We start from the raw sequence: 15,495 nt of genomic DNA on the forward strand, positions 1-15,495 counted from the left end.
CACCATCTCTCCCTACTATACCTGCTATCCCACAGTCACACTCACTTCCCAGTGACTATTATCCCACTGTTACTATAGGCACCATCTCTCCCTACTATACCTGCTATCCCACAGCCACACTCCCTTCCCAGAGACTATTATCCACTGTTACTATAGGCACCATCTCTCCCTACTATACCTGCTATCCCACAGTCACACTCCCTTCCCAGAGACTATTATCCCACTGATACTATAGGCACCATCTCTTCCTACTATACCTGCTATCCCACAGCCACAGTTCTTTCCCAGAAACTATTATCCCCACTTCTACTATAGGCACCATCTCTCCGTACTATACTTGCTATCCCACTGTCCCTTCCCAGAGATTTTTACCCACTGCTTCTATAGACACCATCTCCTCCTACTATACCTGCTGCCCACAGTCCCTTGCCAGAGACTATTATCCCAATTGTTACTATAGGCACCATCTCTCCCCTACTATACCTGTTATCCCACAGTCATGGTCCCTTCCCAGAGACTATTATCCAACTGCTACTATAGGCACCATCTTTCCCTACTATTCTTGCTATCCCACAGTCCCTTCCCAGAGACTATTATCAAACTGTTACTATAGACACCATCTCTCCCTACTATACCTGCTATCCCACAGCCACAGTCCCTTCCCAGAGACTATTATCCCACTGTTACTATAGGCACCATCTCTCCCTACTATACCTGCTATCCCACAGCCACCGTTCTTTCCCAGAGACTATTATCCCACTGTTACTATAGGCACCATCTCTTCCTATTATACCTGCTAACCCACAGCCACAGTTCTTTCACAGAAACTTTTATCCCCACAGTTACTATAGACACCATCTCTCCCTACTATACCTGCTATCCCTCAGTCCCTTCCCAGAGACTATCATCCCACTGTTATTATAGACACCATCTCTCCCTACTATACCTGCTATCCCACATTCACACTCCCTTCCCAGAGACTATTATCCCACTGTTACTATAGGCACCATCTCTCCCTCCTATACCTGCTATCCCACAGTCACACTCCCTTCCCAGAGACTATTATCCCCACTGCTACTATAGGCACCATCTCTCCCTACTATACCTGCTATCCCACAGTCACACTCCCTTCCCAGAGACTATTACCCCACTGTTACTATAGGCACCATCTCTCCCTACTATACCTGCTATCCCACAGTCACACTCCCTTCCCAGAGACTATTATCCTCTGTTCCTATAGGCACCATCTCTCCCTACTATACCTGCTATCCCACAGTCACAGTACCTTCCCAGAGACTATTATCCCACTGCTACTATAGGCACCATCTCTCCCTACTATACCTGCTATCCCACAGTCACACTCCCTTCCCAGAGACTATTACCCCACTGTTACTATAGGCACCATCTCTCCCTACTATACCTGCTATCCCACAGTCACACTCCCTTCCCAGAGACTATTATCCTCTGTTCCTATAGGCACCATCTCTCCCTACTATACCTGCTATCCCACAGTCACAGTACCTTCCCAGAGACTATTATCCCACTGTTACTATAGACACCATCTCTCACTACTATACCTGTTATCCCACAGTCACACTCCCTTCCCAGAGACTATTATCCCCACTGTTACTATAGGCACCATCTCTCCCTACTATACCTGCTATCCCACAGTCACACTCCCTTCCCAGAAACTATTATCCCCACTTCTACTATAGGCACCATCTCTCCGTACTATACTTGCTATCCCACTGTCCCTTCCCAGAGATTTTTACCCACTGCTTCTATAGACACCATCTCCTCCTACTATACCTGCTGCCCACAGTCCCTTGCCAGAGACTATTATCCCAATTGTTACTATAGGCACCATCTCTCCCCTACTATACCTGTTATCCCACAGTCATGGTCCCTTCCCAGAGACTATTATCCAACTGCTACTATAGGCACCATCTTTCCCTACTATTCTTGCTATCCCACAGTCCCTTCCCAGAGACTATTATCAAACTGTTACTATAGACACCATCTCTCCCTACTATACCTGCTATCCCACAGCCACAGTCCCTTCCCAGAGACTATTATCCCACTGTTACTATAGGCACCATCTCTCCCTACTATACCTGCTATCCCACAGCCACCGTTCTTTCCCAGAGACTATTATCCCACTGTTACTATAGGCACCATCTCTTCCTATTATACCTGCTAACCCACAGCCACAGTTCTTTCACAGAAACTTTTATCCCCACAGTTACTATAGACACCATCTCTCCCTACTATACCTGCTATCCCTCAGTCCCTTCCCAGAGACTATCATCCCACTGTTATTATAGACACCATCTCTCCCTACTATACCTGCTATCCCACATTCACACTCCCTTCCCAGAGACTATTATCCCACTGTTACTATAGGCACCATCTCTCCCTCCTATACCTGCTATCCCACAGTCACACTCCCTTCCCAGAGACTATTATCCCCACTGCTACTATAGGCACCATCTCTCCCTACTATACCTGCTATCCCACAGTCACACTCCCTTCCCAGAGACTATTACCCCACTGTTACTATAGGCACCATCTCTCCCTACTATACCTGCTATCCCACAGTCACACTCCCTTCCCAGAGACTATTATCCTCTGTTCCTATAGGCACCATCTCTCCCTACTATACCTGCTATCCCACAGTCACAGTACCTTCCCAGAGACTATTATCCCACTGTTACTATAGACACCATCTCTCACTACTATACCTGTTATCCCACAGTCACACTCCCTTCCCAGAGACTATTATCCCCACTGTTACTATAGGCACCATCTCTCCCTACTATACCTGCTATCCCACAGTCACACTCCCTTCCCAGAGACTATTATCTCCACTGTTACTATAGGCACCATCTCTCCCTACTATACCTGCTATCCCACAGTCACACTCCCTTCCCAGAGACTATTATCCCCACTGTTACTATAGGCACCATCTCTCCCTACTATACCTGCTATCATACAGTCCCTTCCCAGAGACTATTCTCCCCACTGCTACTATAGGCACAATCTTTCTTTACTATACCTGCTATCTCACAGTCCCAGATACATCTGCAAAACAAGTTGGAAGAACATACAGCTGCTGCACAGAATGAGGGATTCAAATTTATTCTGTTTTGGTTTAGTGCAATAACCCCTAGCAACGAGTCATTTGATTAAATAGGATATAACTGCCCTAGACTGATCAAAGCTAACTGCTAATTTGGTTCTTACGGGTTAGCAGCGTTGCTCGCGTGTAAGGGGTTTTCCACTTCAATAGGAAAAACAAATTCCCGTAAACTGCATTTTAATCTGTACTGAGTCAGGTTCCATGGCTAGGTCTTTCACTGGAGAAATGTATGACCTAATGTGATTTCCTCTATACTAGCTATTGCAGAAGCTCTCTATCAGAAATGGAAACCAGGTGAGGTGGTACAGGTTGTGACACTGACAGTCCTTGCTTCCATTCTTTCTCTTCATAAGGCTATTGACATATTTACTTTTCTTATCGCTACTAATAATAAAGCATAAATAAGGATATTGCAGACAAAAAAAAAACAAAAACTTCCTCCAACCCCAAAGTCTTTAACACGCAATCTCCTATGCTGGGCTCTAGCCAAGTAATGGAAACAAGAACAGTTCTAAAAGCGTGACTGTACTTTTCAGCAACAGCGGTGCATATTAGCATGTGTCTCTGCTTAGGGGAGCCTCCGTGTCTGGGATGAAGTGCCGTCATCTGCACATTGAGATAAGACCTCCTCGGAGACATTCACTCTAGACTAAACACTCACAGGGCTAGTGCATATTAAATCTGGTTGCCTGGTTCCTCCAGAAAAGACCTTGGCTCTCGGCAGTAACATCCACCTGTTTTTTTAACATCTCATATCTTTATTTTACCCTAGCATGCCTAAAAAGTATAGTTACTCTTGCTTTGCATAGTTTCCTTACTGCCTGCCTGGCATTGAATACATAGGATCTTGTATGTCTGCTCCTACTATCCTGGCTTAGGACTTCTGAGAGCCCATATATACTTCAGGAAAATTGTCATGTGGGTAGATGTAGCCAATTAGAACTTTGGGCTTGATTCGGCTACTGAACATACAGTATACTCAGCTACCAATCACATATACTTTACAACTTATCCTAGTGTAAGTTAGAAGGATGTGCCATAAATGCATTTTTCCAGTTGTTCATGGGTCTTCATAGAAAGTTTCAGCAGTAGGTGTACCCTTAAGATATTTTCTCCTTTGGACACAATGTGATCTGAAGTCTAAATGGGTTTTGGGTAACAGACCTTCCTTGAGAATGGCCCAAGTACTGCCAGTTCATGAGACAACTGAATGGTTCTCAGTTTATGTGACAATGTGATCCCTATGTTAATAGAGTGCAGTCAGTGATCTACTCAGCGCTTTCTACCCTAGAATACAGAATTTCTCCAGGCTACATACAATTAGAAACTTGCCCTTAGTAAAAAAGATGACACCAGGTTGGCCATGAAGGCCAACCTGGTTAGTAACTTACTATGTTACTAACTTTAAGGGTGGCGGCAGACGGGGAGATTAGTTGTCCAGCGACAAATCTCTATTTCGGGTGACTTATCTCCCTGAAATGCCTTTCTGCCGGCAAGAAAACAAATCGCCGGCGGGATGGCATCAGAATCGCTTCCGATTTCCAGTCGCCCGAAGTTTCCTAGTGAGGCGACTTCGGAAATGTATGCCATCCCGCCAGCGATTTGTATTCTTGCTGGTGGGAAGGCACTGTCACCACCCTAAATCCTTGGCCACCTCAAAACCCATGTAACTCTAGATTATGAATGTGCTTGTCAAACGTGGCTATACTTCACTTAAACAATTATGTCTCAACAGGTATATATATATATATATGTGTGTATATAGAGAGAAAGATAGATATCTTATGTTATTCTGTTTTGGTTCTGCAATTAGGGGCAATGTTACCTAATACCAGAGCTATGAGGTAATGAAGCGATTCTATTCCAGCTCTGGCATAGCAACTATCCCGTAGAGTAAACCAGCAGTGGGTGAGCTGCTAATTCCAGCCCAGACATGAGACAAAAAGGAGCATATAGAAACCCAAACCCCCTGGGGCATCTGTTAATAATCTTTGAACGATTATTTAAACATTCCTGCTTCTTGCAAGAATTCGAGGCATTTAGCATGGGCTAGGGATATGGTTGCCAAATGAGGCCTTCTCAGGCTTCTGCTGTTCCACCTTACTCGTGCAGCCAATTACATGTGTTTAGGTCAGCAGGAAACCTTTTTGACAAAAAGAGAAACAGTCCCTATTCCGAATTCCCCCAGTAATTTGCCTGAAATGTCTACTCTGCACACAGCGAAGGCACGGGGCCGATTCTCACGCAAGCGGTTTCCAGCTCAAATTTACTACATGCTTGTGGTTTGCGACACATGGAGATCAACTCCTGCACGCTTCACCCCTCCTGCCAATCTAGGATTAATATTGCCCAGTGTCATAAATCACCCTGACACAAGGCAAACGTGCTCTTATTTTAAAATTATTGTATAATGCTTGCCTTGTGGAATTGCACGTATACAGCTCAGTCTATAATAATCATATATTACAGTGAATTAAACCAGTAAGCAATTCTGTCTTACAGTCGTGATTTCATCTAATAACACCACAGAGTTCTGTGGTGCAATAAAAAGAGGAGGCGGCATGAATAAAACCACACAAATGCCTTTATGTCAGGCTTTCTTAAGCTTTTATTTAGGTCTTGGAATCGACTTCATAATGAAATGGTGAAGGGCAATGGCACATGGGCTGATCGTCAGCATTTACTGTAAGTAGGATTTCCACCTCAGCCGGCAAAATTCTATGAATTGTCTCTTCATTGACCTGAGTGGTAATTATCTAGACCCTCACACACACAGCACAGGGATTATTGCTAGGAAACATGGCAGAATCAGTGATGCTCTTCAAGCAGATAATTGATCCTCATATGTGACCTATAAAAGAATCTTATTAGTTCAACATGAATATCTTAATTAACATTCCCCCCATCTTTTCCCTTGGGCCACCATTTTGTTATGCTATGTGAGATGCCTCAATGATCACCTGACAGGAAATGGTACAGCTTCTCTCTGTAACAGTGTAAGAGTAAAAAGCACAGCTCTCTGCATTCATTGGCTGATGTAACCTAGCATGTATGTGTGGCCTTGGTTTGTGTGTGAGCACAGTGCTTCATGCAAGCCCCAGACACAGACTGTGGCACTTAATATGGCAGCATCTCATTATGTCTTCACAAGGTGACACATACTTTTATGTCATGAAAAAAAGTATTGGATCTGTTATCGGAAACCAGTAAACTCCGAATTACGGAAAGACCATCTCCCATAGACTCCATTTTATCCAAATAATCCAAAGTTTAAAACCTGATTAGATTTTTCTCTGTAATAATAAAACAGTACCTTGTACTTGATCCATACTAAGTTATAATTAATCCTTATTGGAAGCAAAACCAGCCTATTGGGTTCATCTAATGTTTACATGGTTTTCTAGCATATTCAAGGTATGAAGATCCAAATTATGGAAAGATACGTTATCCGAAAACCCACAGGTCCAAAGCATATATATAATTTTTCTGTGAAATGGAACTTTCCATATACTCTTTCTAATGAAAATGACTGTGTGCGTCTGTGACAGGGAAATTAGACTGTAAGTTACGAATGGGGCAAGAATGAATTTAGAATATTACTTCTCAGTACAGTGCAGTGTGTCAGAGCTAAGTAAACAGAGAATAATAACCGTGTGCCTCTGCTTGGCGCTTACAGCCAGATTATCTAGTATAAACAGAACGTCTTGAGTCTCTAGAAATCAGTGGCTATTCCTGGAATTAGAAAATTTAGATCACAATGATGGTCGATAGCCTAAGGCCGCCGGGGCAAGGACCACATCAACAAGCAAATGCGGTTCTGAACCCAACAGGATTTTTAAACCTGCCCCATTGACATCTACTGATTTTTTCAGCCAGATATTGATCACTGTGGCTGGTAGGAGGATCCCATACACGGGTAATTAGCTGCTGACTCAGCCCGGCAGCTTTTAATGACCTGTGTATGGCCACATTTACAGGTAAAATGAGGCAAAGGTCTACTCATCTGGCAACCTTACCAAACAAGAAGATCTTTATGCATTTGACCATCTCAACAATGTATATATCAGTTCTGCCCTCCAGCCGTTACAGTGCAAAACCCTACAATACCCAGAGGTTTTGTTGATTGCATTGCTAATATCAATATTATCTCCATGCAGTCACATTATTATCACTGTCTGATGATTTCCATGTAAACGCAATTACCTAACTTGTATGAGTAACATATTTCTTGGTTGTTATAAAATCACATTGGCATTTTATTTCATGGCATGTTGTTATACAGACCGGCCAGCTGAGAGTTAACAGGAGCCCTTGCCAAGGCTGAGAGGGAGACTGTGTGTAGCACAGAGAGGTTAACAGAGGCTGTTGGGAGATAAGAAATATCCGCTGGAGAAGAGGAGGAAGCAGCAGTCACGCAAGAAAAACAGCAGGGGCAGGATTCTCACGCACTGGCATGTAAGCATGTCATCTGTCTTGTCACAGTCTGCCTCTGCCCCCTCTCCTGTCAGCATTAATCCACTGTGACATGGAATTAACCTACAGCCACCCACCAGAAAAATAACACAGGCACAGCAAAGTGCTCCCAAGGGAAAAGGAGTAGCTCAGTGCACTGGATGGGGGAGTCTTCCAGGAATCAGGAACTCAAGTGTTATCATTTAGAGGACAAGAGGTTTCTCACAGCCATTCTAGATGCTGATGATGCCAGCGCTTCTCATGGCATGATATCATATCTGTACAGTTAAAATATTGGTAATGTAATACATTGATTAGAAAAAATAAAAATAGTTTAATCACAGATAAAAGGCACTACAGTGTAAAACAGTGGAATAGCAGGTATAGTAGGGAGAAATGGTGCCTTTAGTAGCAGTGGGAGAATAATCTCTGGGAAGGGACTGTGACTGTGGGATAGCAGGTATAGTAGGAGGAGATGGTGTCTATAGAAGCAGTGGGTATAAATCTCTGGGAAGGGACAGTGGGATAGCAGGTATAGTAGGGAAAGATGGTGCCTATAGTAACAGTGGGGATAATAGTCTCTGGGAAGGGACTGTGACTGTGGGATAGCAGGTATAGTAGGGAGAGATGGTGCCTATAGTAACAGTGGAATAATAGTCTCTGGGAAGGGAGTGTGACTGTGGGATAGCAGGTATAGTAGGGAGAGATGGTGCCTATAGTAACAGTGGGATAATAGTCTCTGGGAAGGGACTGCGGCTGTGGGATAGCAGGTATAGTAGGAAAAAATGGTGCCTATAGTAAAAGTGGGGATAATAGCCTCTGGGAAGGGACGGTGACTGTGGGATAGCAGGTATAGTAGGGAGAGATGGTGCCTATAGTAAAAGTGGCTGGCTAAGTAGTGGGTATAGTATGGGGAGATTGGTACATATATAACAAGAAGAGTTAGTAAGTACTGAAAACCAGTGCGCAACCAATACTCCTCCAAAAGCCCATTGGTACATACAATTTGAGGGAAACTTTCATAGCTCTGAAATGCACCCTATTATATTAAAGATGTAATAAGTGGTGTGAAGCTTGCTCCAGATCTAGTAATCCATGGCAACCAATCAGAAGACAGTTTTCAAACACAAATATTTATTTCTGGTTTGTATCTCCTGTATCTCATGTCTTGTAATATCAGTACATTTACAGTTTGCCAGAGATAGAGAATGGCAAGGGCATGTGTGCAGAATAACCCAGGAGAATTCTGCCGCAGAATCTCATGCCTATTTGTGTATGAGCGCTTCAATCCTAAAAGAGGTTAAAACATTAAAGGCAAGAAAACCCCAAACAGTCAGAAAGATGGATGAGACAATTGTTTAATTTGCAATTTGCACATCTTCCTAAAAGTATGGGTGGGTGGAATCCCTTACCACCTGCATAGAGTACTCCCCAGCACAGCAGACCCGCTCTCATTAGTCACACAGGGAACCATGATGAATGGGAGACATTTGGTTTTTATATCTCACGCCTGTTTCCAATTTATCTCTGTTTTTCTCTTCTTCTCCCTCAGAGAAGGCAAATTGTCTGTTGTCCAGATTGAGGACGCTGATTCATATGCAGAACTAGGGAACCCAGAGGAAAGTATTTAAATGATGCTGTGTGAGTTGCTGTTTCATAAATATACATGCCCGTTTGTATGTACTTATTTATAATACATTCAGATTTCTCCCCATGAGACTGACCAACTGTATTAAAATATTGTTATAATGTCAGAAAGACACCCTTCTAACATTGTAGTGTTACAGTGATATTTAATCATATTTAAAGTGTATTAGATACAAAACAATAATGTTACTGAACTGAGGCTTGAACCATCCTCTACCCATTGAAGGGGTTGTTGACCTTTGAGTTAACTTTTAGTATGATGTAAAGATATCATTTTCTATTCTTTGTGGTTTTTGAGTTATTTAGCATTTATTCATCAGCTCTCCAGTTACAATTTCAGCAGTCTGGTTGCTAGGGTCCAAATTACACTAGCAACTATGCATTCATTTGAATAAGAGGCTGGACTGTGAAAAGGAGAGGCCTGAATCGAAAGATAAATAATAAAAAGTGGGAATAACAACACATTTGTAGCCTTACATAGCATTTGTTTTTTAGATGGGGGTCAGTGACCCGCTTTAAAAGCTGGAGTCAGAAGAAGAAGGCAAATATTTTAAAAACTATAAAAAAAAAAAAATAATGAAGACCAACTGAAAAGTTGGCCATTCTTTAACATACTAAAAGTTAACTTAAAGGTGAACCAACCCATTAAATGTAGATTTTCTTACTAGGTGGCAGGATCTCACCTTCTGCTTAGAGTTCTTCTGCTTCTGTATCTGGCTCATCCCTAGACTTGGCCTTTATTTGTAGATAGTGCACCACTCAATGCCAGGGACACCTTGCCATCCCAGTCCAATATGCCTCTAACTGTCTCCATAACTTGGAAAGAGCAGGTCAACATATTGATAGGATAGGTTGTGAACAGCAGACCAAACCTGGTGGTCAGAAGGCCACAGCTTCTTCTGGTTGGTTTGTCATCTCTGATTATGGTCCCTTAGTCATGGCTATTGAGAAATTGATGACAGACTTCATCAATATAACTGAATCAGTCTCAGTGGGACTTGGCTTTTACTATTGAGTGTTGTTTTTAGATCTACCAGGGAGCTGTTATCTTGTGTTAGGGAGCTGCTATCTGGTTACTTCCCATTGTTCTGTTGTTAGGCTGCTGGGGGGGGAGGGGGGATGATATCACTCCAACTCGCAGTACAGCAGTAAACAGTGACTGAAGTTTATCAGAGCACAAGTCACATGACTGGGGGCAGCTGGGAAACTGACCATATGTCTAGCCCCATGTCAGATTTCAAAATTGAATATAAAAAATCTGTTTGCTCTTTTGAAAAATGGATTTAAGTGCAGAATTCTGCTGGAGCAGCACTATTAACTGATGCGTTTTGGAAAAAACATGTTTTCCCATGACAGTATCCCTTTAAAGGAGAAGGAAAGGTCAAAACTAAGTAAGCCTTATCAGAGAGGTCCACCTAAATATACCAGCAACCCGTCAAAGTAATGCTGCTCTGAGTCCTCTGTCAAAAGAAACACAGCATTTCTTTCCTTATATTGTGTACTCATGGGCTTCTGTATCAGACTTCCTGTTTCAGCATAAACCTCCTTGCCCCAGGCGTGAGCATGCTCAATTTGCTCCTCTTGCCCCCCATCCCTTCTTTGCTGTAATCTGAGCCCAGAGCTATAAGTGAGCAGGGAGAGACTTAGGCAGGAACTGATATCACACCAAGCTAATATGGCAGCTGCTATCCTAAACAAACAGTGATCTTCTAGAGCTTTTTACTTAGGTATGGTAAAACATTCTACAGAATAAATATAGCACTATTGCAGCTAATATATTGGCGATAAAATGTCTCTGTAACTTTCCTTTTCCTTTAAGTGTGTATTATACATAAGCTGGTTGTTGGTAACTGTACTGCTGGATCATTGCTGCTATTGACAAGTTGAAACTTTAGGCTGGTGCAATAAGTTCAGTATATAAAATGTGGCATTTTTAGCCATATTCATTCTTAGGGTTTAGTTCACCTTTAATGTTTAAATGATTTCTAATTAAATATAGTCAAATACAAAAGTCCTCTGCACTCAACCCATTATCAATATATTTAAGAAAGAGACATTTTGTGCATACTGCTACTAAAAAATGCCTTACCCTTTAAACAAAACAGGGATTGTTTGTCCATATATTGCAATATATTTAAGCTGGCCAACTACGTCAAAGTCATCCCATATCTGGCCAGTCCTATGCTCAATTTTATCTGATTCATTAAGAATTCTATTGCTTCATTATACATTTTACAAAGGGACTAGGTTTTACCTGCAACTTACTTGCTGCTTTCAAAGTAAAACTCCCAAACTTGGCTGCCCTTTTATTAGACACCAGTGGGATCACCTGACTATAGCTGGGAAGGGTGGGAGCTACAACATGGAGCTGGTCACTGTGCTCACCACTATTTTTTAAAACCATTAGGCGGGGGTGCAATGAGGCTGTGACCACAAAATACATATAGTCAAATACAAAAGTATTTTGTGGTCACACCCTCATTGCACCCCCGCCTAATGGTTTTAAAAAATAGTGGTGAGCACAACTTTCCCTTGTTTGTTATAGTTTATACAGGAGCAGTGACCAGCTCCATGTTGTAGCTCCCACCCTTCCCAGCTATAGTCAGGTGATCCCACTGGTGTCTAATAAAAGGGCAGCCAAGTTTGGGAGTTTTACTTTGAAAGCAGCAAGTAAGTTGCAGGTAAAACCTAGTCCCTTTGTAAAATGTATAATGAAGCAATAGAATTCTTAATGAATCAGATAAAATTGAGCATAGGACTGGCCAGATATGGGATGACTTTGACGTAGTTGGCAGCTTAAATATATTGCAATATATGGACAAACAATCCCTGTTTTGTTTAAAGGGTAAGGCATTTTTCAGTAGCAGTATGCACAAAATGTCTCTGTCTTAAATATATTGATAATGGGTTGAGTGCAGAGGACTTTTGTATTTGACTATATGTATTTTGTGGTCACAGCCTCATTGCACCCCCGCCTAATGTTTTTAAAAAATAGTGGTGAGCACAACTTTCCCTTGTTTGTTATAATTTCTAATTAAACTTAAGGTATGGAGATCAAAATTAGATCCCTTATCTGGAAAACCCCAGGTCCCGAGCTTTCTGGATAACAGGTCCCATACATGTATTATTATTACTATCTTTTCTGCCTACTCCACAGGGCTGTAGCATGCCGCCAAGAATGAAGAGAATAAGGAGAGTAACTAACACAAAGGAGGCTGGATTCTAATATAAGACTAATAGTATATTAAGCAGATGGGGGCCACTTTCAATGTCGTGAGAGGATCTGGTCTATTAGAGTCGGCAGACAAGACTGGCATTGAGCTGAGTTCCTGTTGTATGTTATTGTGAGCCAGGGAGGCTGTGTCACGGCACCATTCTATCGCATCCTCACACACAAACAAATCCCTGCCTGTGATTGCACAGAACAATTACTGGAAGTGACTTGATGTTGGAATTTCGGGCCACTGAGATGTACCCGCTGATATCCTGCCTGTCTGCTCCGTACCAACCTGCTCCCAGGCAACCTGGCAGGCGAATGCTTATTCCTTGGGCTGAGTATCGGAGCAGACAAATGTGGATGTCTCGGCCATGGTCATTTCCTAAAAAAAATTTGCAGACTTAATCCTTAATTAAATTTACAATAATATTGTATTCACTAAAAGCCAACAGGGTACATCGTAGAATATCACAGGGCTGGGGAGGACAAACAAGAATAAATTTATGAGAAGGCCATAAAAGCCCAGGCCTAGGATTTTGTCTACAGCCTATTTCTGAACTGAGGACTGGGCAGGAGATTCAAAGAGCTGTCATAATCTCCAACCCTTCCACCTCCCAGTGCAGCTCTCTTTGGGGCAGAAGCAGTAGGGAGTTGGGGAAATAAGGGTAAATTAGGTCTTGAGCTGTATTAAAAGGGGCAGAGATTCACTGCAGGAAGGGGTCATTCTTCCACTGTATAGAGCACTTGTAAGGCCCCGTCTAGAATAAGCCATACAGTTTTGGTCTCCATCACTCAAACAGGACATTATTGTATTAGAGAGGGTACAGAGAAGGGCAACTAAGCTGGTAAAAGGTATTGAAAATCTTAGCTATGAAGAAAGACTGGCCTAATTGGAGATGTTCACGCTGGAGAAGAGGCGCTTAAGGGGTGATATGATAACTATGTATAAATATATAAGGGGATCATATAATAATCTCTCTAATGCTTTATTTACCAGTAGGTCTTTCCAGCTGACACGAGGTCACCCATTCCGATTAGAAGAAAAGAGGTTCCGCCTAAATATTCGGAAGGGGTTTGTTACAGTGAGAGCTGTGAAGATGTGGAATTCTCTCCCTGAATCAGTTGTACAGGCTGATACATTAGATAGCTTTAAGAAGGGGTTGGATGGTGTTTAGCAAGTGAGGGAATACAGGGTTATGGGAGATAGCTCATAGTACAAGTTGATCCAGGGACTGGTCCTTCCTCTGGATCAACTGGCAGTTAGGCAGGTTAAAATAGAGTTAAAAGGTTGAACTTAATGGACGTGTGTGTTTTTTCAACCTAACTTACTATGTTAGAAAGGTGTGAGGGTGGTTGGGAGTGCAATCAGTGGTCTAGGGGATCAGGGAGTATCAATCCGCCCCTGAAATTATTATATATATATATATATATATATATATATATATATATATATATATATATATATATATATATATATATTTTTTTTTTTTTATATATATATATATATATATTGTTCCACTACACAAACAGAGTTGGACATGCCTTAATGTCATAACAACAATGAAATTAACTGGCTGGGGACATCTGACTCTGCAATTCCCAATCCACCCACATTGACTCTGCAGACATCTGGAGGAGCAGCTCTGTCCATATGTACTGTTTAATACAATAAAACTATTGCTCTTTTAATTAACAGGGCATATCCATCCTTTATGACCGAACTTCAATAAAATATCCATTCTGCATGCCTGATTGGCAGTTAGTTAAGAATCACATGACATGATTGCATGGGAACAGATTTATGTTCAGTAAACACACCAACAGACTGCTAATCGCCATGCATCAAGGGTAAGTCATGTCTGGAACTGAGATAGGATCCGTCATTTTTAATACACAGAGACCCAAACAGCCTCCCACCTGCCTGTTTAATAGTGACTGTCACTCTATGGCATCTTACAGCAGCCCCTCTGGCATTTGTCAGTCCGGCCCTGGGTCACTGTATATAAAAGTCTAATACAATATATGGCCCTTCCCCACAGGGGCATTTGGATCAGCAGATGCACAAGTTAAAAAGTGATTGGCCTGGTATTGTGATTAGCAGATTCTAACAGTTAAAAATCCTTTGAGTCCTGCTGCATTCCTTGGTGATACTGTGTATTACCCATAAAGAAAGTACAAATTGACAGCTAGGGGGCGGCAGATGGCTGAACAACAATCCCATTCTTGGTGCAGGGCCGCAGTTGTGTTTTATGAAGAGGCTAAGAGGGCCAGCAACCCCATAAAGTGAAAATATTATATTTACATTAAATGTTTGATCTGTTAGTGAACAACCAGCGAATGAAATATTTCTTGGCAGCAGCAGCTCTATTTTAAATGAGGAAGGTTTCCTTCTATATCGAGTGCGTGTAGAGAGCCATGGATAATATTTGACACATCTTTAAAATACATAGCTTAAGTGTAGATAAACAACTCATGCAAATGTGAGTCCTACAGGCCCAATGGGACTTGTAGAGCAGTTGTCCAGGCCCTGGGGGCTCAATACTGCACCTTCCTATATTAAGAAGATGCCCAGTCCCTGCCGGTTAATACAGCCCACAGCATGATGCTGCACTTATGTTTCATGTGTGGGCAGTGGTTGATTTGGCACCACTCATATTGCTTTGAACTCTGTCCAAAAAGATCAGTCTCGGTCTCGTCTGACCACAAAACCTTTTCCCACATCATCACCGGGTCACACTCCTGCTTTCTGGCAAACTCCGGATTTGCTTTCATCTTTTTTGAGTAATGGTTTCTTTTGAGCTGCCCTCCTGTACGAAATATCAGAGAGAACGTCATATCAAAGTAGGATTTGTTATTCGGAAATATCAGAGAGTTAATGAAGGATCTGAATACGTTTGCCAGGCGCTTTATATGTATATACTTAAGGGCTCATTTATGGTTATCGGGTTCAACACAAGGCACAGAAATGAGTGCGCCCAGAAAAAAAGCCATCACTACTTATATCCAGCAGGCGTTATTTCCAGAGCTCCTTGTTGCATCT

This window comes from Xenopus laevis, chromosome 8L (genome assembly GCF_017654675.1).
Source record: "Xenopus laevis strain J_2021 chromosome 8L, Xenopus_laevis_v10.1, whole genome shotgun sequence".
NCBI classification, from domain to species: Eukaryota; Metazoa; Chordata; class Amphibia; order Anura; family Pipidae; genus Xenopus; species Xenopus laevis.